The sequence below is a fragment of the Schistocerca nitens genome, chromosome 10, assembly GCF_023898315.1.
Source record: "Schistocerca nitens isolate TAMUIC-IGC-003100 chromosome 10, iqSchNite1.1, whole genome shotgun sequence".
Taxonomy (NCBI): Eukaryota; Metazoa; Arthropoda; class Insecta; order Orthoptera; family Acrididae; genus Schistocerca; species Schistocerca nitens.
This window is the reverse complement of record NC_064623.1, coordinates 58985676-59012594: the sequence shown is the minus strand read 5'-3', so window position 1 is coordinate 59012594 and position 26919 is coordinate 58985676. Positions and strand designations below refer to the sequence as shown.

The 26919-nt window shown below is 41.8% G+C and overlaps 1 pseudogene; it reads right to left on the bottom strand.

The window, feature by feature from the left end:
• Positions 1-20579: 20579 nt before the first annotated feature.
• LOC126210688 (5S ribosomal RNA) lies at positions 20580-20697 on the bottom strand (annotated as a pseudogene).
• Positions 20698-26919: the final 6222 nt, after the last annotated feature.

The window sequence follows — 26919 nt, the reverse complement described above, 5'->3', positions numbered from 1 at the left end:
GTAAGAAAAGCGTTTACGAAACAGAGAAATACGTTAACATCTAAAATAAATATAAGGGTTACGAGGTCTCTTCTGAAGGTATTTATGTGGATTCTGGCATACTGCGGAAGTAAAACGCGGACGACAAACTGTTCAGACGACAAGAGAATAGAAGCTTTTGAAATGTGGTGCTACATAAAAATGCCGAAGATTAGATGGGTGGATCATGTAACTAATACTGAAGAGAGCTGGAGAAACAAGAAATTTTGTGACGCAACTTGACTATAATAAACGATCTGGTTGACAGGACACATTTTGAGTCACCTAGGGATCGCCTATTTATTATTGGAGGAAGCGTGGTGGGTTGACAATCGTAGAGGAAACCAGTAAGCAGGTTCAAAAGGACGTACACTGCAGCAGTTATTCGGAGATGAAGAGGCTTGCACAGGATAGAGTAGCATGGACAGCTGCATCAAACCAGTATTCGGACTGAAGACCACAACGACAACTGGTCGATAGTGTGGTTTTGATGCTAAGCAAAACTATTTCTTCCAGTTTATGGATAAGGTCTCATGCATGAAATGGAATCAACAACCCTGTCTACTGAGCGCTCTGAAGTACACCATTAATCGACCCGGGGTGAGAAAATCGGAAACGTGAAATCAGCACGTTCACCTTTAGCTAGCAATCCTGTCAAGTCAGGAAAAAGGATGAAATCTCCCTATAGTGCAGTGCAGAAGCAAACTTAGTTGGCCATACTCGCGACTGTGAATACATTTCATGTATATTTCATAGCGGCTGTAGTGTATAGTCATCGCAAGGCCAGTCCCTTCGGAGATGTATGCATGTCCGAGGGAACACTTCATCGTACTTCTGGACGACACAGCCACTGCAGTATCGTATTTATCCGCCGAAACCGGGCAACTCACTTTAAAACAAAATGTCTCCCCCGCATGTGACTATACGTAATGGATGTACGAGTGCAGACTGTGGACACATTGTTGACGACGTATGGAACTTTGAGTCTGTTTCAGTATATCCATTGTTGAAGACGAACTGCGACTGTGATTTAAGCTGGCGTTTGTTTGGTAATAAATGTGCAACCAGTCGCTTTCTTACGATTTATTCAACCATGAACATGTTTTCGAGCCACTGCACGCTCATCTTCAGATACTGTTACAGGAACGTTATGTTGTGAGCCAAGTGTAGCTACTCGTAGATATTGTGCTGGTGTTACTGGCGGAAATTACGGAAGTTTAGCAATCGGTGACGAAACATTTACGAATCCGGAAGTTTTTTATGTTTTAGGTACTTACAGTGCACTGCATTGTGGTATTCACATCAGATTGCTTGTTATAGATTAGATTAGATTTAGTTTCATTCCAATTGATCCGTACTGAGAAGGTCCTCCAGGATGCAGAACATGTCAGAAAAACAACACTACATGACAAATATTTACAACTCAAACAAATAAGCTAATGTACCATTCCACAGGTCCCAAGTGGAATGTTCGTCATTTTGTAATGAACACTATATGAAAGGATCATTTTACAAATACTAATGTACTGAATTTAAAATAAAGTTTATTTATTTATTTATTTATAAGGTAATAAATGTGTAATACAACTACTATAATACTTATTTACAGTGAACACATTACTGCACTGAAATGGTGCAGAAGTTTATATATATATATATATATATATATATATATATATATATATATATATATATATATATATATACAAATCAGTTGGTTCTACTGAGAAATTCATCAATGGAGTAGAAGGAGTTGGCCACCAATAAATCCTTTAGGCTTCTCTTAAACTGAATTTCATTGGTTGTTAAGCTTTTTATGGCTGCTGGAAAGTTATTGAAAATGTGTGTTCCTGAATAATGCACTCCTTTTTGTACAAGCCTAAGTGACTTTAAATCCTTGTGAAGATTATTCTTATTTCTAGTATTGACTCGATGAATTGAGCTGTTGGTTTGAAAAAGTGATATATTTTTAATGACAAATTCCATTAAAGAATAAATATATTGGGAAGCAGTAGTTAGAATCCCTAGTTCCCTAAACCGGCTTCTGCAGGATGTTCTTGAGTCCACACCACATATAGCTCTTACTGCACGTTTTTGTGCCCGGAAAACTTTAGCTTGGCTTGATGAATTACTCCAAAAAATAATCCCATATGACATTATGGAATGAAAGTAAGCATAGTATGCCAGCTTTTTCGTTTTTATGTCCCCTATGTCTGACACAATTCGCATTGCAAATAGAGATTTGTTAAGACGCTTCAGCAGTTCTGTGGTGTCCTTTTCCCTGTTGAATTTATTATGCAGCTGTAATACCAAGAATTTAACACTGTCCACGTCATCGTATGTTAGGCATATACTCGTGGGACACCTCTTACAAGTTCTGAACTGCATGTAGTGTGTTTTTTAAAGTTTAGTGACAAAGAATTGGCTAGCAACCAGTGATTAATGTCCACAGATATTTTATTAGCTGATCTTTCTAAGACTACACTTGATTTGCTATTTATTGCAATGCTTGTATCATCGGCAAACGAAACGAACTTGGCATCTGGTAATGTTACTGATGAAAGGTCATTGATATACACAAGACAAAGTAAGGGTCCTAAAATGGAACCTTGTGGGACCCCACATGTAATTGGTTCCCAGTTGGATGATGCCTGATAGCTTGATACATCTCTTTCCTAATAACACCCTTTGTTTCCTGCCAGAGATGTAAGATCTGAACCATTTTACAGCATTTCCTGTTACACTATAATATTCCAATTTGCTTAAAAGGATATTGTGATTTACACAGTCAAATGTCTTTGACAGATCACAAAATATACCAGTTGCCTGCAATTTTTTATCTAATGAATTAAGCACATTTTCACTGTAAGTGTAGATAGCCTTCTCAATATCAGAACACTTTAGAAATCCGAACTGTGACTTTTAAAGTATGTTACTTGAGATAAGATGGTTATAAAGCCGATTGTACATGACTTTTTCTAAAATTTTTGAGAATGCTGGCAAAGGTGAAATTGGACGGAAATTTGATGCTATTTCTTTATCTCCCTTCTTAAACAGTGGCTTAACTTCAGCACATTTTAACCATTCAGGAAATATTCCACTGATAAACGACTGGTTACACAGATAGTTTAATATGTTACTTAACACAGAATCACATTCTTTAATTAGCTTTGTTGATATTTCATCATACCCACTAGATGTTTTGATATTAAAGATTTTATGATGGACATTATTTCTGCTGGGATAGTGAGGGTCAAAATCATATTATGGAAGTTACTTGAAATGTCTGGTCTGAGGTATTCCATAGCAGCATCACAACTCCATCTTTATAACGTGCATTATTACGCTCTGTACACAAATAAACACAGTATGTAGCTACAGTTCGTTTTACACTGGCTCACAGGATGTAAGCGATGTTCTTTACAAAGAATACGGATATGACAGATACTGCAGTTTTACTACATAATAGTCTTTGGCAAGAGATGCAATGTATTATAATACAAATATTTCTAGTATAGGTTTTACATTTCAGTAAATGTTGTTTGCTGCATACAAAAGTAGCTCAAAAAGGCATTCAATGTGCAGCCCCAAAAATGTTTGGCCATTTTCCCAATAACGTAAAACGTCTTACAGGTGAAAAAGAAGGTTCTATAGCGAGTCTAAATTATTTTTTCTGGACAACTCCTTCTTTTACACAAACGAATTTTAAATTACAAAGAAAAAACACTAAACTTAAGTCAATCACTAAATGCACGAGTAGTATTAAAGACTAATGCGTTTATCTTATTACATTTAAGTTAGTGAGCGTTAGTGAACAGGTGTTATGTAAGACCTGCACAAACAAGTCGTGCACCCATAGCTTGTAAACTGATTCGTTCCACGTTGTTTCGATACCAATAATGAAAACGATTAATGGAACGTCTGAATGACTAAGTAGATGGGCTGAAAGGAAGACCGGGGACTAAAATGCAATCGATGACGGTCTCGTTAGGGTCGGAGCACAAGCGCGGATTGTGAACGGGAGGAAGGAACCACCTCAACATTCGCATCCACCGGATGCCATTCGGAATAGATATCAGAACGGAACAGAATGTGAAGTCTGACAGATCACAGCAATAAACAAGAAATGGAATAGATGTAATCCACCGAATTACGGGTCAATATCATTGACACCGATCTGTGGAATGATTTTGGAACAAATACGGCACTACAACTCTAAGAAATACCTTGAAGATGATAGTCTACTGACACGTAACTATCACGAATTCAGAATATATTGTTCTTGTGTAACACAACCAGCTCTTTGCTCAAATGAGCGGATTGCCAAGCCGTAGTACGTCGTAAGCTTCTTGATCACTTTATCAGTTTTAGTCATGGGCAAGCACACAGAATAATTTTTCGCGGCTACAAAGTCGAATGTCCCGAAAATAACTGGTACGTGAAAAAGGCCGATTTCAGGCAGGTGCATTTTTTTGTTCAACCGCGAATAAGAAACATTTCCGTTCCGTATTCGGAAAAACCGTTTCAGAGGTGGATTCTAAACACTTTTATGGATCCAAAAATGCAATTAAAAAAAATATCGATTTTTTAACCAAAATATACACTGCTGGCCACCGTAAATGTAACATCAAGAAAGACAAGAGGTAGCACAAGAAGATTTATTTTGTAGATAACATGTTGACCAAGTATCAAATGATTACGTTTACAGACGTCTGTGACCTATGGTTCCTGCCAGAATCAGTAGCCAGAGTAGCCGCCATTGTTGGAGATCACCGCTGCTACACTTCTCGGCATTGAGTCAAAGAGACGTTGGATGTGTTCCTGGGGTACAGCAGCCCAAGCAGCTTCCACACGTTGCCAAAGATCATCTGGTGTGGCAGCTGGGGATGTAATCTGGGTCACTCGTTGAGCAACCATGGACCACATGTTTTCTATCGGCGAAAGATCCGGAGAGCGAGCCGGCCAGGGAAGCAATTCAATCTGGTTATTGACGAAGAACCTTTGGATAATGCGTGCCACGTGTGGTCGCGCATTATCCTGTTGAAATATGGCTGTGGCCGAGCCCTGAAGGTAAGGAAGGACAACTGGCTCCAGCACCTCGGATATGTAGCGCCGGCTATTTAAAGTACCGGCAATGCGTACTAGAGGCGTGCGAGAGTAATATCCAATACCGCCCCATACCATAATACCCGGTGCAAGACCAGTGTGGCGGTGCATAATGCAGCTGTCCAGCATCCTCTCTCCACGGTGTCTCCACACTCGAATCCGACCATCGTGGTGCTGCAGACAAAAGCGTGCCTCGTCAGTAAAGACAACGTCATTCCATTCTGCCGTCCACATCCGTCTGTCATCACACCATTGGCGACGGAGACGTCTGTGGTTCTGCGTCAATTGTAGACGAAGCAATGGACGTCTTGCGAACAGACCACTCTGCTGTAAACGGCGTCGAATGGTACGCGCAGACACCGGATGATGCGTTACAGACGCAATGTGCTGTGCTATGGTTCGGGATGTCACTGAGCGATCCGTCACTGCCATGCGCACAATTTGCCTATCAGCACGTGCAGTGGTGCACCGAGGTGAATGCGATCGACCACGTCGGTCCGTCGTACCCTCCTGCATCCAACGGTCACATATCCGCATTACAGTTGTTTGGTTTCGTCCAACACGACTAGCGATTTCTCTGTATGATGTGATTCTTAAGTTTCTCCCGGCGTATTTGATAATCAAAATATCCACGGGTGTACTGCCGGTCTACGGTGTCCAACGGGCACAATATTTCGGCGATCATACATGTCGCCATCATCAGGTGAACTGACGGACTGAGCTCCTGTGAGTGTACGGATCTCCGTGCCGGCACGTTCACAGGAGCTCAGTCCGTCAGTTCACCTGATGATGGCGACATGTATGATCGCCGAAATATTGTGCCCGTTGGACACTGTAGACCGGCAGTACACCCGTGGATATTTTGATTCTCTGTATGATAATCCACAATCTCGGTAAGCCACTATCCTTCCTCTGTCGAACTCGGATACTTGATCAAATGTTGTTCGCTGTTGTCTACGAGGCATAACTGATCGTCTTGTGAAACAACCACAAGGTAAACACACTTGCCGAACGTACACTCGTCGAAATCGCCAAGCCTTAAATGGCGCTATGAGGTGGCGCCACAGGCGCTCGTGATGTGCGTCTGCGCTGAAATTCTAATCAGTTGCATATCTCATCGCTGCAAACCCATGGTGTAAATTTCACTTGATTCGGATGCTTCCTTCAGGGTGTTGCATTTACGGTGGCCAGCAGTGTAGTAAACCTCCCCTTAAGTTTCAACGAGGTCGTGTAATAGGGCTACCAGAAGGTGGATGTTTCTTCTGCGATAGTGCAGAAAGACTTGGCAAGCATGTAGCTCCTGTACATGACTACTGGCAGCGGTGGTCTCGAGAATGGACGGTTGTAAGAACACCCTGCTCCGGATGGCCAGTTGGCACTACCAACAGGGAAGACGGTCATGTTCAGCGTATGGCTCTGGCGCATCGTACAGCATCTCCAGCAGCAATCTGAGCAGCAGTTGGCAACACTGTTACACACGGACTGTTACAAATCGGTTACTTCTAGGACAGCTCCGAGTCAGATCTGGACTCGCATTCGGGAGGACGACGGTTCAATCCCGTCTCCGGCCATCCTGATTTAGGTTTTCCGTGATTTCCCTAAATCGTTTCAGGCAAATGCCGGGATGGTTCCTTTGAAAGGGCACGGCCGATTTCCTTCCCAATCCTTCCCTAACCCGAGCTTGCGCTCCGTCTCTAATGACCTCGTTGTCGACGGGACGTTAAACACTAACCACCACCACCACCACCACCGAGTCAGATGCCCTGTAGCGTGCGTTCCACTGACTCCAAACCACCACCATTTGCGACTTCAGTCAAGCGAGAGGTCACGGGAGGGCAGGGTAGAGGTCTGATGAAAGTTCGTTCTGCCTTGGTGCCAGCGGTGGGTGTGTGTTGCTTAGGAGGAAAACAGTTGTGGGCCTACATCCAATCAGTCTCCGTGTTAGATTGGTGTCACCGCCAGACACCACACTTGCTAGGTGCTAGCCTTTAAATCGGCCGCGGTCCGTTAGTATACGTCGGACCCGCGTGTCGCCACTGTCAGTGATTGCAGACCGAGCGCCGCCACACGGCAAGTCTAGAGAGACTTCTTAGCACTCGCCCCAGTTGTACAGTCGACTTTGCTAGCGATGGTTCACTGACAAATTACGCTCTCATTTGCCGAGACGATAGTTAGCATAGCGGCCGGCCGAAGTGGCCGTGCGGTTAAAGGCGCTGCAGTCTGGAACCGCAAGACCGCTACGGTCGCAGGTTCGAATCCTGCCTCGGGCATGGATGTTTGTGATGTCCTTAGGTTAGTTAGGTTTAACTAGTTCTAAGTTCTAGGGGACTAATGACCTCAGCAGTTGAGTCCCATAGTGCTCAGAGCCATTTTTAGTTAGCATAGCCTTCAGCTACGTCATTTGCTACGACCTAGCAAGGCGCCATTATCTTTTGCTATTTATCTTGTGATACATGTACCGTCAGACCGATGTTCACCAATTATGGATTAAAGTTAAGTATTCCAACAGCTACGTACTTTATTTGCTAGACTCAAATCCTTTAACTGTTCCAGACCTCACGCCAGCCTGCGTGAGCTTAAACGCGTGCCTTTCGGCTTCACCTCGTAGTGGCTTGGCTGTCTTGCCAAGTCACAACAGATACACTGTACCTACACCCGGAGTTACGGTCTGGAGTATGATTTCTTATGACAGCAGGAGCACTCTTATGGTTATATCACGCACCCTGACTGCAAAATTCAGTTTTGTGATCCGACCTGTTGTGATGCCATTCATGAACAGCATTCCCGGGGTTGTTTTGCAACAGGATAAAGCTCGCCCACACACCTCTGTCGTGACCCAACACGCTCTAAAGAGTGTCGAAATGTCGCCTTTGCCTGCTCGATTACCAGATCTCTCTCCAATCGAGCACATTTGGGACATCATCGAGAAACTCCAGCGTCATCCACAACCAGCATTAACAGTCCCCATATTAGCCGAGTAGGTTAAAAAAAATGTTCAAATGTGTATGAAATCTTATGGGACTTAACTGCTAAGGTCATCAGTCCCTAAGCTTACACACTACTTAACCTAAATTATTCTAAGGACAAACACACATAACCCATGCCCGAGGGAGGACTCGAAACTCCGACGGGACCAGCCGCACAGTCCATGAGTGCAGCGCCTCAGACCGCTCGGCTAATCCCGCGCGGCGAGTAGGTTCAACAGGTATGGAATTCCATCTCACATCCTGACATCCGGAAACTGTACGACACAACGCACGCATGTTTGCATGCCTGCATTCAGCATTGTGGCGGGTACAACATCTGTAAGTGGGCTGCTTGTGTTGGCAGCGCTGTGTAGCGCTTTGCATTGGATCTCTGACTGCGCTTTCTTTGTAAGAGACTCCGTGGCTGGTCGGACTAGTTGTTGGAAGTTAATCGCCAGTACTATGTAAGTGTGCAGGCTTTCGTGGCCGTTGTCACTGAAGTTAAGATCTTCTGCCTTATTAGGCAGTGTCATGTTTCTTCCCCGCCACTGGCATCTTCCTCAAGATCTTCTGGTGTCCACTACTGCTAGTGTTCTAGCATTAGTGCACCCCAGAAGATCCTGAGGAAGATGCCAGTTGAAGCGTCGAAACGTCGATCATTTTAGAAGAAACATGACGCTGTCTAATAACCCAGAAGATCTTAACTTCAATCGCCAGTACTGTTGGGCAGCTGGAAGTTAGTCGCCAGCTGTGATGGAAGTACAGTTGGGCAGTTGGAGGTGACAGCCAGCAGTGATGGGTGTTAGATGTGGGAAGTTAGCATTGATGGAGGGTAGAGGTCTCAAGTGTTAGCGTAGGCTAACGATCTGTACGACTTGGAGATTGAATATTATTCATGATTATACACCTTTGTACTAGATGTCAATGACGATTTATATTCGTGTCTGAACGGATGTCACATTATTAAGGTAAAAAAAATTACACTATTTGGTTTGCAACAGAACCTTTCCTTTGCTAACCACATGCCTATTAGTAGTAGTGGCTTTAGTAGTTAGAATCTTTTATTTTGCTGGCAGTATTTAAGGGGCTCCGGAACGCCCTATACTTGCAATGTTAAAATAACGCTTATAAATTACATCTTTCCTCACAAAGTATTTGAGGTAGGAAGTTGAACTTTTTACAGATTATTTATTGGAATATGGGCTACAACTTAACACATGGATTTTACAAAATTTTAGTTCAGTTATTAAAGATGATTTTTTTTCAATTGTAATGAAAATTCACAACATTTTTTTGCAATTTTTTATTTATATATTCAAAAATATACAGTTTTTTGGAAAAAGGCTGTGTTAAATTATGCAGAAGGTACTGTGTAACATTTACTGGAAGTTTGAAACAAATATGTTTGGAAGATCCTTAGAAAACATGTAATTAGTATGAGAAAATAAAAGTTTTGGGAATCGAGAGACAAAGATTGGATTAACTTTTTAGTGCATTCCAGGTCCATAGGATGGATTATCTTCATCCTCTGCAAACTCCTCCTCCAGCTTCCTCTTGTTCCTCCTCCTGTTTACTCTTGCTTGTATTTCTAGACTCTTTACAGCCCTGTCTGCAGCCCGAAGGCGTTCCTTGTCTAAAGCAAGCATCGCTCGTACCATGTTAGAACCTATCTTCATTCCCATATTTCTAAATACCTTGCACCTTACAATGTTGCCATCATTGAAAGTCGCAACAGCATCATACACACCAAAGTGAAGTGTTTCTATTCCAACAAATACAGTCTTGGGGATTCTCCACCATGTAACACTATTTACACTTTCATTGGGGTTTTGAGTTTTTCCGTGAATACACTTTTTCAACAGTTCAGGTGCTGCTAAGTCTCTGAAAATAGGTTTTATCACCTCCATTATTGCATGAGGCAGACTATGCTTATGAGTGTACACTTCACCAGTTAGCAATCCTTTGTTATATTTACACCAACTGTCTTCTTCTTTGGGACACAAGCTGTGTTGGGGATTTTCATCGGTTGAAGAAGTATGAAAAAAAAAAGAGCCCAAACAGCCTCCTTCATTTCGTCGACACTTTGTGTATTTTGCCTAATAGCCATTCCATAATAGTTCTGTATTTTGTCAATTACGCTGTCAGTTAACCTTCCCTTCCCATCCAACCCTTTACCATCACTGAGTTTTTGTTTTTTGTACGAAGCTTTCAGTCGCCGAAGTCTTGTTCCCATTCGCTTCTGTACGTGTCCAATACACTCAAATTTCTGCACTACAACATCATCACCATAGGGCTTCAGTCCTTGAAAATGTCTGAAACTTTTAGAATCACCGTCACCAAGGTAATTAACATATCGCACTTTATCACACGCCTCAGAACGCTGGAATATACTGGCAACACCAGCCACTTCCATTCCTCCACTACTGCCACTATAGTTAGCTTTGCAATTATTTTCATGTGTACCTTTATATTTTTGTGGACATCTACAATACTTTGATATTACTGCTACATCTAAGACTTTCCCTGTATACATACTGGTGGCAGATACTACACCATGAAGAGATGTGTGTCCCCGTTTATGCCAGGTACCATCGAACGCTGCAGTCAAATCTCTGTTACCATTATTTTCCATTTGACAGCAGTTTAACAGCGCCACAGTGGGTCACGCCCATGGAGAACACATTTCAAAAAAAATTTAAAAATAGTTGTAGTCTTCGGAATTGAATAAATTATATATCTATTAAAAGGTATAGTCTGCAGATTCAGAAAACGCAAAAAAGTAAAAATTGAACTTTTCATGATTTTGAGCCTTTCCGGAGCCGCTCACTGTATTGCAGCACTTCGCGTAATGAAGATTTTTGTGAGGTAAGTGCTTAATGAAATGTATAGGTTATTGCTAGGATTTCTTTTTAGTCAGTGTCATTCTTTTGAATTAATTATTTGAGTTCAGGTTCTCTTTTTTTATCAGTCAGATTGCGTTGCGCTAGGATATTGTGAGTCTCAGTCATTCAGCAATTGAAGTGCAGATACGCACATTTAAATAAGGAAGTTTCACATCTAGTAACCAGCTATTAGCGTACCACCGTTTCACATCTCCAATGGCTTCTCTCACGCCTACATTAACTTGGAATCTTGCAATATTATTCACTTACGTGTGTCACCTAGACAAATGTATTCCCGGTTTTACATTACGCTGCACTAATTACTTTTTTGGTTTTGCGATATTTTCCGTCCGTGTATAACCGATTTAGGAGACGATTTGAGCAACCCCTCCTAGATCGAGTGCAGATAACTCCTTCGTTTACCGTCTAGTAAAACCGTCATAAGATAAAAATAAACGGAAAACTGATTTAGACAAGATAATCTGTATTGTGAAAAAAGTGGCAATTGAACCTGAACAATAAAAAGTGTACGATCGTCCACACGAATACTAAAGAAATTCTGTTAAGTTTTGGTTAGACAGTAAAAAAAACCTAAATAACGCTAATTTAAAAGTTATTGAGTCACCTAAATGACTGTGGATTACCATCACGGACAGTTTCATCTGGAACCAGCGGAAGCCACGTTGTTGTAACAAGAAAGAATAGAGAATTCAAACAGCAGAGATAAAGTTTCTGAGGACGACGAAGGGCAGCAAAAGAGACATGATTGGAAATGAAGATAGTGTAATAGAATTAAATATTTTCAAATTAATGAACAACTCTGAAGTATCATGAAGATTAGAGACATACCACGTGAGAACGCCAGGTCACAGAATTCTCCAGGAGATCCTGCACTAAAGCCGAGTGGGAAGAGAGATATTAGAAGGCCTCGGAGAAGATGGGAAGGATTTTGTTTGTGAGTTCGGAATAGGTAATAGTCTAATTATAGAAAAGAAGACGACGTCGATCATCACACAGAAAATGTTAATAGGTAAGACGAGTAAGATGAACCAAAGACTGCGTTTAATTGCCAGAAAACTTGGAAGATGCTAAAAATCTACTAAAGAGACTACCTACACTATGCCTATCCATCCTCTTCTGGAGTATTGCTGCGCAATGTGGGACTTGGGACGCTACAACAAAGTCCTTGCTATGAATTTTTTCGCTTACTTAACACATGAAACTGTTAGTATACGACGTATTGTCTAGTGTAAATATGTTTAAATTATGTAATATTTGACCCTGGCAAGTCAGGGCATATTTAGTTAACGCTGAAGTCAGAGAGATTGTTTTGTCGTGCCGCTGGGCGCGGGAGCGCGCCAGCGGGCAGTAGTGGCGGTGACGCCTGCTCGGAGTAAGACGTACAGTCGAGTGCTGCTAGTCCTGGCTGTTTCTTTATTTTATTTATTTATTTATTGTTCCGTGGGACCAAATTAAGGAGAAGTCTCCATGGTCATGGAACGAGTCAATACATGAAATTATAACACGATATTAGAAACAGATAAAATGAAATATAAAAAAAACATATTCAGGTGACAAGTCGTAAGTTTAAATGAATAAAATCAACAATGTAACACTGGAATTTGCTTAATTTTTTAGCTCTTCCAGGAGCTCCTCGACAGAATAGAAGGAGTGAGCCATGAGGAAACTCTTCAGTTTAGACTTAAAAGCGTTTGGGCTACTGCTAAGATTTTTGAGTTCTTGTGGTAGCTTATTGAAAATGGATGCAGCAGAATACTGCACTCCTTTCTGCACAAGAGTCAAGGAAGTGCATTCCACATGCAGATTTGATTTCTGCCTAGTATTAACATTGAAAGCTGCTAACTCTTGGGAATAGGCTAATATTCCTAACAACAAACGACATTAAAGAAAATATATACTGTGAGGGCAATGTCAGAATTCCCAGATTTTTGAATAGGGGTCGACAAGAGGTTCTCGAACTTACACCACATATAGCTCGAACAGCCCGTTCTTGAGCCAAAACTACCCTTTTTGAATCAGAAGAATTACCCCAAAAAATAATACCATGCGACATAAGCGTATGAAAATATGCTGACTACTTTTCGTGTTGAACTGTCACTTATTTCAGATACTGTTCTAATGGTAAATAAAGCAGCATTTAGCTTCTGAACAAGATCCTGGACATGGGCTTTCCACAACAGCTTACTATCTATCCGAACGCCTAGGAACTTGAATTGTTCCGTCTCGCTTGTAATATGCCTATTCTGTCTGATCAAAATATCGGTTCTTGTTGAATTGTGAGTTAGAAACTGTAAAAACTGAGTCTTATTGTGATTTAGCATCAAATTATTTTCCACAAGCCACGAACTTATTTCACGAACTACATTGTTTGTTATTGTTTCAATATTACACACAAGATCCTTCACTATCAATCTGGTGTCATCAGCAAACAGGAATATTTTTGAATCACCTGTAATACTAGAAGGCATATCATTTAAATAAATAAGAAACAGCAGTGGCACCAGTACCGACCCTTTGGGAACGCCCCACTGAACAGTGCCCCATTGGGACTGAACATCACTACCACTCTCAATATTGCGGAGAATTACCCTCTGCTTTCTGTTCTTAAAGTAGGAGGCGAACCAGTTGTAAGCTACTCCCCTTACTCCATAATGTTCCAACTTCTGCAGTAATATTTTGTGGTCAACACAGTCAAAAGCCTTCGTTAAATCAAAGAAAACACCTAGCGTTCGGAACCTTCTATTTAATCCGTTCAAAACCTCACTGAGAAAAGAGAATATAGCATTTTCAGTTGTTAAACCATTTCTAAAACCAAACTGAACATTTGACAGCATATTATGTGAATTTAAATGCTCCAGTAACCTTGTATATACAACCTTCTCGATAACTTTAGCAAACATCGATGGCATAGAAATAGGACTAAAATTGTCAACATCATCAATGTCTCCCTTTTTATAAAGTGGCTTCACTACCGAGTACTTTAATCGGTCAGGAAACCGACCACTCCTAAAGGAAAAGTTACAGATATGGCTGAGAACTGGGCTAACATACATAGAACAATACTTCAGTATCCTGCTAGATACCCCGTCATACCCATGAGAGTTCTTGGTCATTAGTGATTTAATTATTAACTCAATCTCCCTCTTGTCAGTATCATGGAGGAGCATTTCAGGTAACAGTCTCGGAACACTTTTTTCTAAGAGCGCTATATGATTCACTGTTGGGACAAGGTTTCTATTTAGTTCACCTGCTATATTCAGAAAGTGATTATTAAATACTGTACATATATGCGACCTATCAGTAACACGGACATTCCCACTATGCACTGATTCTATATCCTCGACCTGTCTCTGCAGACCAGCAACTTCCTTTACGACTGACCATATGGTTTTAATTTTATCCTGAGACTTAGCTATTCTATCTGCATACCACATATTTTTTGCCTTCCTAATAACATTTTTAAGCACCTTACAATACTGTTTGTAATGGCCTGCTGCATTTAGATTTTGACTGTTTCTAACATTTTGATATAATTGCCACTTTGTTCTACAAGATATTCTTATCCCTCTAGTCAGCCACCCAGGCTGCCTGTTTGTGCTAGTACCCTGTTTTAAACGTTCTAACGGAAAGCAACTTTCAAAGAGCATGAGAAAAGTCTTGAGAAAAGCATTATATTTATCGTCTACTGTATCAGCGCTATGAACATCTTGCCACTCTTGTTCCTTTATAAGGTTTACAAAGGTCTCTACAGCAACTGGATCAGCTTTCCTGAACAGCTGATGACTATATTTAACACGTGTTGCAGCACAAAAATCTTTTAAAGTTAAAATTTGTGCATCATGATCTGAAAGGCCATTCACCTTTTTGCTAACAGAATGCCCTTCTAGTAATGAGGAATGAACAAAAATGTTGTCTATGGTTGTTCTAATGTTCCCTTGCACTCTCGTTGGAAAGAATACGGTTTGCATAAGATTATATGAATTAAAGAGGTCTACCAGCATCCTCTTCCTTGCAGAATCACTTATACAATTAATTTTGAAGTCACCACATATAACTAACTTTTTGTATTTCCTATAAAGTGAACCAAGAACTCTAGCTTTAGCAAAAATGTTGTGAAATCGGTATCTGGGGATCTATAAATAACAACAGTTAGAAGTTTAGCTCCGTTAAATTTAACCACACCTGCACAACATTCAAACACCTTTTCAGTGCAAGCCGGCCGAAGTGGCCGTGCGGTTAAAGGCGCTGCAGTCTGGAACCGCAAGACCGCTACGGTCGCAGGTTCGAATCCTGCCTCGGGCATGGATGTTTGTGATGTCCTTAGGTTAGTTAGGTTTAACTAGTTCTAAGTTCTAGGGGACTAATAACCTCAGCAGTTGAGTCCCATAGTGCTCAGAGCCATTTGAACCATTTTTTTTTCAGTGCAGTACTTTGAAACATCAATTAACTCAAATGGGATGCCGTTTTTCACATACATGGCTACTCCCCCACACCGCAAAGAGCTCCTCGAAAAGCTGCCAGCCAACGTGTATCCTGTGTTACATCTAAGGGCTAGTGTGTGGATCTAAGTACGACGGGAAAGTAATGGTCGGCATATCTGGAAGCATGGCCGGGCAGGTTATTACGGATTAATGGGCATAGTGCTGAAGAAACGAGGACTTAAATGTGAAGCGCGCTGTGGGGTCCAAGTCACAACAGTATAAGCCCGCTGCCACATTGTGTCGCCGCCGTGGACTTCCGTCGATCCACCGACAACGAGGGAAGTAAGATCTACGTAATTTTCGTAGGATAAAATTGTAGAAGGCTTGCCAGTGACTGTGATTTTCTTTGAAGTTCAACAATTAATAACAAGCATTTTATAATGGAAGTGTTGCAGTTACATTCCACCCGACAATAACATCAAGCAGGTTTCTTCCGCTAATTACCTTATTGAACCGAGTGTGTCACGCCATTATCAAGAGAAAATATGTTAATTATCAAATTATTTGCATAGACGGTGAAGAGTAAATTTCAGACTGTTTTGAACGATTGGTTATCGTAGTTAATTGTTGCACTAAATAAGCTTACTCCAACCGTAGTACCTTAATAATAGACTGAAGTAATAAATTTGATTATTAAGATTTATTCCAATGCATATTCAGCTGAAGTTAGTTCAAGGATATTTCATGAAACTATAAAGCTTATTCCACCTGACAATTGCCCAATTAATGTATTATTATCATTCAAAACATAGGTAATCAATTATTGGCAATATATTTCATTATCAGTAGATTAAACTGTGCAAAGTACGTAATTTTAAAGACAGAATAACAGTCCATTATTCAAAATCTCAATAGGTAATTATCTGTGTTGTCACCATTGCACTTAGCTGACAAATTATGAACAAAATAACTATCAAAATACATATTGAAAGTTAACCATTAATGTTTAAGTGCAGTTAGATTGTTATGACATTATTTTGTATGACTACTGAGCCTGACACAACACTTACGTAAAAGTTCCCGTTCCACCTACTGCGCTATAAACAGGTAAACTTTATTTTTGACACAATTATTCACGTACTTAACAGTACTGTCGCTCATCAGTTGAGCTGGCGACCGATTTTTTAATCGCTTTTACAACTTAATCATTTCTTTCGGCAGAATTTCCACTGGCAAAATTTATTTCCAAATTATTTCCATTATTTAATTTACTGATCGTTGTTGAATGAAATTACTCATTCAATAACGATCAAGTTATAACGTCTCCTGTTTCCCGCGGAATAATCATTATTTACTTCGGTTTCGGATGCCTTATCCCGACACGGGCCAAAATTCATAATTCACGGTCATTGTTAAGTTGTAATTTCGCAAATCCTGGGAAGCAGGGTGGTGTTATAGATGATAGGAGGGTATCGAAAAAGTTTAGAGAAAGGCAGCTCATTTCATATTATCCTAAAACAAGGGGGAGAGTATCACAGATATGGTACGCCAGTTGAGGTGGCAATCATTATAACCAATGTGTTTTCGTTGTGGCGAGATCTTTTCGTGAAATTTCAATCTTCAACATCCTCCTCCAATTGAGAAAGTATGTACTGTCTTGAAGTGAGTGTAGCGTGCAACTCATTTTCTGAACGTGCGTACGATTCTAGAATCTTTCCACACTACGGCGGTGATAGACTCCAAAGTTTCGAAGCAAAAATGATCCGGCTGGAGATCGAATCTCGCGGCGGCAGGCGCACCGGCGCGGCGTCGCCTGGCGCACTGGAGAGCTACCCGTCGATCAGTCGGCAGGGGGCGTTCCTGGAGCTGGAATGGCGCGGGCGGCCTTGAGAGGGGCGGCCAGCTGGAATAGCGTTTCCCAAGCGGCGACCCACTTACACGCCGGCAGGCTGACAGCTCCTAGGCTGCGAGTGCGCATGCGCCGCCTGCTGCCTCTGTGACGTCACACATGGTGGGCCAGCTCCTTCCAGACTCGCCAGCGTCATCTACATCTGCATCTATACACCACCAGTCGCCATACAGCGTGTGCTGGAGATTACGTCTGCCACCATTACCTAATGAGGAGGTATTGAATAGAATTGGAGAGAAGAGAAATTTGTGGCACAACTTGACTAGAAGAAGGGATCGGTTGGTAGGGCATATTCTGAGGCATCAAGAGATCACCAATTTGGTACTAGAGGTCAGCGTGGAGGGTAAAAACGAGATTACTTCTGCTACCATTACCTAATGAGAAGGTATTGAATAGAATTGGAGAGAAGAGAAATTTGTGGCACAACTTAACTAGAAGAAGGGATCGGTTGGTAGGGCATATTCTGAGGCATCAAGGGATCACCAATTTGGTATTGGAGGGCAGCGTGGAGGGTAAAAATCTTAGAGGGAGACCAAGAGATGAATACACTAAACAGATTCAGAAGGATGTAGGTTGCAGTAGGTACTGGGAGATGAAGAAGCTTGCACAGGATAGAGTAGCATGGAGAGCTGCATCAAACCAGTATCTGGACTGAAGTCCACAACAACAATCAACCATTACCTTATATCCCCTCCACCTGAGCCCCCACGCCTCCCGACTTGTTCCATTCAGGAATGCTGTCTGTGAAGGACGTATGTCGGTAAACTTCAGTATACAAATCTTTAACATCATGCAGCGCATCAGCAACCGTATATGTATAGAAAATAAACAATTTTTTTCAGCCTTCAGTTGCAAGGTAATTTTTACTCGTTTACCTAGGTTTCGATTCCAGTAATGGAATCTTCTTCAGAACAAAAAATTTAATTATTTTGAGAGCCAAACACTGGCCATGTCACAGATTAAAAATTGAAACAATATGCGTCTTTATTGTTTTAATTTTTAATCTGTGTCATGGCCACTGTTTGGCTCTGAAAATAATTCAATTTTTTGTTCTGAAGAAGATTCCATTACTGAAATCGAAACCTAGGTAAACGAGTAAAAATTACCTTGCAACTGAAGGCTGAAAAAAATCGTTTATTTTCGAAACTTCAATATGACATTTCTCTAATTTTTCCATTGTGATATTTTTGTGAGACTTATCTTCTGACTGATACATTAAGAAAATGTTTCAAAACTCCGCAGTCAAATAGCAGCCGCACCTCAATTCCTGAGCTTTTTTCATTTTACTATTAGGTGTGTCAATAATAAAGTGTAGATCGAGGCGACAAACGTCATGGGATTACGATATACACATATATCGTATACAAGGTACAAAAGGGCAGTACACTGACAGAGCTATCATTTGTACTCAGGTGATTCATGTGAAATGGTTTCCGACGTTATTGTGGCCACCCGATGGGAATTCACACCTTTAGCATGGAGTGATAGATTGAGCTAGACCCATGGGACATTCCAGTTCGGGAATCGTTAGGGAATTCAATGTTCCGAGATCCTCAGTATCAAGAGATCCTTAGCATCAACAGTGTGCCACATTTCAGGTGTTACCTCTTGTCACAGACAACGCAGTTCACTTAACGACCGAGAGCAGCGGCGTTTGAGTACAGATGTCAGAGCGGCGTTTGCGTACAGTTGTCAGTGCTAACAGAGAAACGACACTGTGTAAAATAACTGCAAAAATCAATGTGGGACAGACCACGAAAGTATCCGTTAGGACAGTGTGGCGATGTTGGAGTTAATGAACTAAGGCAGCACACGACCGACGCGAGTACCTTTGCTAACAGCACCACATCGTCTACAGCTCATCTCCTGGGCTCGATACCATATCGGTTGGACCCTAGACGACTGGAAAACTGTGGCCTGGTCACGCGAGTCCAGAATTTAGCTGGTAAGAGCTATGGTAGGGCTCGAGTGTGGTGCAGACACCATGAAGCTATAATTTTTGTTCTATGGGACCCGCAGTGCAATATAGACTACTGGTCATTAAAATTGCTACACCAAGAAGAAATACAGATGATAAACGGGTATTCATTGGACAAATATATTATACTAGAACTGACATGTGGTTACAAAAAAGAAATGGCTCTGAGCACTATGGGACTCAACTTCTGAGGTCATTAGTCCCGTAGAACTTAGAACTAGTTAAACCTAACTAACCTAAGGACACCACAAACATCCATGCCCGAGGCAGGATTCGAACCTGCGACCGTAGCGGTCTCGCGGTTCCAGACTGCAGCGCCTTTAACCGCACGGCCACTTCGGCCGGCCCATGTGGTTACATTTTCACGCAAAGTGGGAGCATAGATCCTGAGAAATCAGTACCCAGAACAATCACCTCCTGTCGTAATAACGGCCTTGATACGCCTGGGTTCGAATCCTGCCTCGGGCATGGATGTGTGTGATGTCCTTAGGTTAGTTAGGTTTAAGTAGTTCTAAATTCTTGGGGACTGATGACCACAGCAGTTAAGTCCCATAGTGCTCAGAGCCATTTGAACCATTTTGATACGCCTGGGCATTGAGTCAAACAGAGCTTGGATGGCGTGTACAGGTACAGCTGCCCATGCATCTTCAATACGATACCACAGTTCATCATTGTCACGAGCCAGTTGCTCGACTACCATTGACCAGACGTTTTCAATTGGTGAGAGATCTGAAGAATGTGCTGCCCAGGGTAGCAGTCGAATATTTTCTGTTTCCAGAAAGGCCCGTACAGGACCTGCAACATACGGTCCTGCATTATCTTGCTGAAATGTAGGGTTTCGCAAGGATCGAATGAAGGGTAGAGCCACTGGCCGTAACACATCTGAAATGTAGCGTCCACTGAAATGTAGCGTCCACGAATACACGCTTCCAAATTGCGCTCAACGCGATGCCGTCAAACACGGATGCGACCATCATGATGCTGTAAACAAAACCTGGATTCATCCGAAAAAATGACGTTTTGCCATTCGTGCACCCAGGTTCATCGTTGAGTACACCATCGCAGGCGCTCCTGTCTGTGATGCAGCGTCAAGGGTAACTGCAGCCATGGAAACGTCGTGTCATGCTTAGCCTACAGGCGTCACTGGATGCGGATATGGAGGGGCATGTGGTCAGCACACCGCTCTCCCGGTCGTATGTCACTTTACGAAACCGGAGCCGCTACTCCTCAGTCAAGTAGCTCCTCAGTTTGCCTCACAAGGGCTGAGTGCACCCCGCTTGCCAACAGCGCTCGGCAGACCGGATGGTCACCCATCCAAGTGCTAGCCCAGCCCGACAGCGCTTAACTTCGGTGATCTGACGGGAACCGGTGTTACCACTGCGGCAAGGCCGTTGGCACCAGTATAGACTAGTTCTACTGAAATGTTAAATTATGAAGCGATTATGCGCACTTTTGAGCATTCATTAGCTCTGAACCTCGATACAAAGCAAGAAACAGCGCCTTCTGCTCCCCCCAAGTGACACCGATATGCGTGCCAGGAAACAGCACCGCACACCCGGCAGCTGGGCTGCGGCGTAAGAGCTGCAGGCTAGGGCGGCGGTGCGCTGTCATCTCTTCTGTGGTACTTTTAAAGCACCTATTGAAAAGTTTTTTATAGCGCGCAACAAGTCGCACGCTCAAACGAAAGGAAGACGTACCGTGCGGTCAGACACGCCACCAGCTGAATGTCAGTACTGCGGCTATCACGGAGTCAAGTGCTGAAAGGAAACCAGTAATGACAGCTTACTCTGTACCTCTGCAGACGCTGCGTCATATGCCGCGACGGCCACAACATGGAAAGCAGAAAGCACTCGTCATAGACGAATAAAATATATGAGCAGGTTGGCAGCACGTGGTGTGTTCGAAAATTTATTCTTTCAGAGGAGGGATGTTCCTTTGGCAATCAGTTGAGGGTGAGCGAGTATAATTACAGATTCGAAATACACGTTGTGAAACAGAAGTAGAATGATTTTGGGGGTTCTAGCTCACTAACCCACTCACTAGCTCAATACTGCATTTTCTAATTAACTCAACCGATTTTTAAAATTAAGTCTATTTAAATCATTCCCACCGATTTCTGAGCTTTAGCTCAATACCTCAATTTCTTGAATAAATCTACCGATTTTAGCTATTTACCTCATTTTTTCGTTCTCCAACCGATTTCTGAGTTCTTTATTTCATATAAAAGGTGAACGTGAGAAAAAAAGTGCACATCATATCCATCCATTTTTACTTCATTCTATAAAAGGTGAACGTAAGAAAATAAATAAAATGAATTGGTTAACGAAGGTAAATAATTCACTTTCATATAGGTACGAAAATCACATCGCTATGCTCTCAACTACCCAGTTTCAACTACTTTTCGAAAACAATTAAATTTATTTATTACTTACTAAAAATCTGTAGTAATAAATGCCGCGTGGGATTAGCCGAGCGGTGTAAGGCGCTGCAGTCATGGACTGTGCGGCTGGTCCTGGTGGAGGTTCGAGTCCTCCCTCGGGCATGGGTGTGTGTGTTTGTCCTTAGAATCATTTAGGTTAAGTAGTGTGTAAGCATAGGGACTGATGACCATAGCAGTTAAGTCCCATAAGATTAAAAAAAAATAAAAATAAAAATAGTAATAAATGGAAGGAGACAAAAACGCTAAAATTATTGATCTATTTTTTAAGAAGAAAATGCATTACCCGAGAAAAATTAAATAGTTTGTTAGAAGAAGAATACCAAATAGAATGTTCGGATTTACTTTTACTTAAAAATGGTTGTGCAGAAATTACAGTTTATGACAAGGAAAAGGATGATTTTGTAGAATTAAAGGATTTAAATAAACGAAATAGAAACAAATATATAAAAAAGATTCTTAAGGCAATTAATAAATGTTATATGGAAGAAAACGATTCGGATTCTAGCGAAGTAAGCGAAACAGATTATCGATAAATATTATAAAGAACTATTCACACACGAAGAAGTTGTGAAAGACCACAATGGAGGTCGAATTTACAGAAGACCGTTTTAAATTTTTATACATTTTACAATATTTTTAGGTAGCGGTGTTTTACTGCTACCAGAAATTTTATATATTTTACAATATTTTAGGTAGTCCTAAAATGGGACTACCATTTTTTTTTTTATTTTTGTTCCAGTTATTTGTTGGGAAAAGAGATTCGATATAAAAATAGTTTAGCAAATTTTAACCTCTCCAATTTGGAGGAAAACGAAGACAAATTAATTAAACTTGGAACGAATATCAATTAAATTCCGAACGACAATAAAGCATCCAAACAAACGTTCGACATTAAGCTAAACGTAAACATTAACATAAATTTTAACGTCGTATGTTCGTTGTTAAACGTAACGTTACGATGTGATTTTCGTACCTATATGAAAGTGAAAAATTTACCTTCGCTAACCAATTCATTTTATTTATTTTCTTACGTTCATCTTTTATAGAATGAAGTAAAAATGGATGAATTTGATGTGCAATTTTTTTCTTACGTTCACCTCTTATATGAAACAAAGAACTCAGAAATCGGTTGGTGAACGAAAATATTAGGTAACTAGCTAAAATAGGTAGAGTTTTTCAAGAGCCAAAGCTCAGAAATCGGTGGGAATGATTTAAATAGACTGAATTTTAAAAAATCATTTGAGTTAATTAGAAAATGCAGTATTAAGCTAGTGAGTGAGTTTGTGAGGTAGAACCTACAAAATCATTCGACTAACAGAATTTAACGAAGCAGCACACTGCAACGAGAAAACAGTTACTTTATTAGAGGAGTTATTGGCTACTGTGGACCGCCCGGTTGTCCGTGCAGTGCTTTCCGGGCGGGAAGAAGCGCCTGGTCCCCGGCACGAATTCGCCCGGCGGACTTGTGTCGAGGTCCGGTGAGCCGGCCAGTCTGTGGATGGTTTTTAGGCGGTTTTCCATCTGCCTCGGCGAATGTGGGCTGGTTCCCCTTATTCCGCCTCAGCTACACTATGTCGGCGATTGCTGCGCAAACAAGTTCTCCACGTACGCGTACACCACCATTACTCTACCACGCAAACATAGGGGTTACACTCGTCTGGTGTGAGACGTTCCCTAGGGAGTCCACCGGGGGCCAAACCACACAATAACACTGGGTTCGGTGTGGGGCGGCGGAGGGGTGATGTGGACTGCGGTAGTCGTCGGGGGGTTGTGGACCACTGCGGCTGCGGCGAGGACGGAGCGTCTCCGTCGTTTCAAGGTCCCCAGTTAACATAACATAACGTAACATAACATATTGGTTACTGTAATTCCGTGCCGGGCCGTGGCGGCTCGTTTCACGTTCCCGCTATCGACAGCTTCTACCTGGTGCCTCACCAGGTAGCGCATGTTACTCCCTTGTGCGGGTCCGCAGCTCGTGGTCTGGATCACGGGGTCCCGGATTCGTTTCCCAGCCGGGTTTGGGATTTTCTCTGCCCAGGGACTAGGTGTTTTTGTCATCATTTCATCATCATCATCGTTCGTGACAGTGGCTAGATTGGACTGTGAAAAAAGTTGGACAGTGTAAACGTTTGGGACTTTGTATGGACGCAGATGAGTGGCTCATAAACCAGACATCATCATCATCATCATCCTTCGTGCGGTTATCACTGCCACGGCTAGGCTTCAAAAGCGGCCGCTATGGGCTTCCACCGGCGCCAGTGCAGGCAGTTTACCTGTAGCCTTTGCACAGTATGGAGACAGGGGCCAGTTGCAGTGCTTGGAGAAATGGACACGCCACGACTGTACATAACAGTAATTAGGCCACTGATGGCGTATGCAGCTCCAGTCCGAAGATACGCGGCTCCAACACATCTGCGCCGCCTGCAAATCACGCAGAACGAAGTACTACACATCATAAGCATCGCTACACGATACAGTAGCCGCAAAATGCCATGGCCGCTAGATGCGCAGTCGTGTGAGGAAGTGCGGGAAGTGCGGCAGTTGTGGGCGGTCCCTAAGCGCGCTGTAGGGGAAATGTCGAGCTTTGGAGGGGAACTGCCGTTCTAAACTGAAACCTACACTCACATTTTATGTAAATATTAACTGGGGCCCTCCACGCCCACATTTGCATTGTGGCCATTCAAAAAGATTTACTGTCACCTCTGCTTTCGTCAGTATCTAAAAACAATACCGCCGAAAATGCAGCGATTTATTTTCAAAAAATGGTTCAAATGCCTCTGAGCACTATGGGACTTAACAGCGGAGGTCATCAGTCCCCTAGAACTTAGAACTACTTAAACCTAACTAACCTAAGGACGCCACACACATCCATGCCGGAGGCAGGATTCGAACCTGCGACCGTAGCAGCAGCGCGGTTCCGGACTGAAGCGCCTAGAACCGCTCGGTCACAGCGGCCTGAATTTTGAGTAAAACCTACAAATTTCTCTGTTTACCAGGCCAAAATTTGCTTCATTTGCCAAAACACAGCGGAGTTTACACAGTCTCACCACGCTAACATGTTGTGCAAACACAATTGCGAGAGAATTCTGAAGCAGTGGTTTATTAAGTTTATTTAGTGAGGAGCTGAGGAAATCCTCCACATTACACAAAAGGGAACATTGACAACATCCTTGAGCAAATAGAGATATATTCACATACATGAAAAAGCGAGCCCTCGGTACAAGAAAACGTGTAATATCTTCACATGTGTTGCTCCAGAACCCATAGCATTTCTTGTTTCAGCAGCTATCGATGGTCCTAAAAAATTACATTCTTTCACCGAAAAAGCCTGTAGGTATTGGAATAACACGGTAGATAATGAAGTTTTACATAACAACGTTACAGTTCAATACTCTCCTCTTTGCGTGCTATCGTTTGCTAAAAACTCATTTGGTTATTTGAAACTATTTATGAAATATGAGGAATTTTTGGATATTCCACTCTGGCTTTATCGCTGGTGCGGGACGATCGCAAATGAATGTGCTACATCAGATCAATATTCTCGAGATTGGTGACAGATAGATACCTCTATCCAAGACTGAAGTGTTCAATGAAAAATAGAAAAATGGTTCAAATGGCTCCGAGCACTATGCGACTGAACATCTGAGGTCATCACTCCCCTAGAACTTAGAACTACTTAAACCTAACTAACCTAAGGACATCACAAACATCCATGCCCGAGGCAGGATTCGAACCTGCGACCGTAGCAGTCGAGCGGTTCCGGACTGAGCGCCTAGAATCGCTAGACCACCGCGGCCGGCTGCGATTGCGCCCCGCCAATAATAAATAAACGGTTTATGATGTAGAAATGAGATTTTGGCACAGAAAGAGGAGAGTATTTTACCATATCGTTTCATGAAAAACTCCATTATTCCAATACCTTTTTGGTGAAAGATTGAAATTTTTAAGTGCCATCAATATCTAGTGAAACCAGAAATTCTATGGGTTTTACATCATCATATGTGAAGATGTTACACGTTTTTTCAGGAGCTACTGACTTTACTTTTCCACAGGCCCTCACTTAACAAACTCGATAAATCACCGTTTCAGAATTCTGTCTCAATTGTGTCTGGACAACATGTTAGTCAGGTGAGACAGTGTAAACTCCGCTGTCTATTGGCTGAAGAAGCAAATTTTGACATGATAACCAGAGAAATTTGTAGGCTTTACTCGAAATTTACCACTCACAACACTGCTCCGAAAGTTACAAATGGTTAACAAGCCAGACGAAAATAAATCTCTGCATTTTCGGAGGAATTCTTTTTAGACTTCGATGATTTCAATTAGGTTTTGTTTGTTTCAATATAGTTTGTTTATTTAAGATTTTGTTCAGATATTTGCGCATATGAGTGTCATTTCCTGTTTCTTCCAGAAGATTTAGTTTCGGGCCCTTCGGTGTTACGTGCAAGATTTCTATAGCGTATTCTAACTGGTTTACGTGTTTATTTTCTGTTATGATATGATAGAACGTGGATTGGTTCGTGTTGCTTTGCCTTATGTGATTCTTGATATCGTATTTTGAAATTTCTGCCTGTTTGGCCGGTATAGAATTTGTCACAGTCACTGCAGTCGATTTTATATATACCTGCCTGTGTGTGGATTAGTGGTTTTGTTTTTCAGGTGTGGACTGGTGGCTTTGTTTTTCCAAATCGAATTTGTGTTTTGATGTTGTGTGCAGTACGAAATGCAAATCATACTGTAATTTTCTTTAATATTTCGTTTAACTTGTCAGATATTACTCCCATATATGTCTGTGGTATCTAAGAGAATTTTCTCGTTGTGCTTGTTTCTCTTCTCATTGTTATGTCATTATGTATTATGTTGTGTAGTGGCTTTTGTGTTTTTCATACAGTCGGTCTACTGTAGTGGGGTTATTCTTGTTTTTGTGTGCTTTGTACTTTAGAGTTGCTAAGTCTGTCTGTGTTGCGGGATTTTATAGTGAGAGGTTTACTAATCTGTTTATCATGGTGTGGAAACATGCGTATTTGTGCATTCTGGGACTGCAAGAATATGCGTCTATGATGTTGTCTAATGTAAATTTGGAATCATGCCTGCTGTGTATGATTTTATCGTTACATCTAGGGACTTAATTACTTTGTAATTTTCTAGTGTTATGCTCAGTGTCCTGTCTGGGTGTGA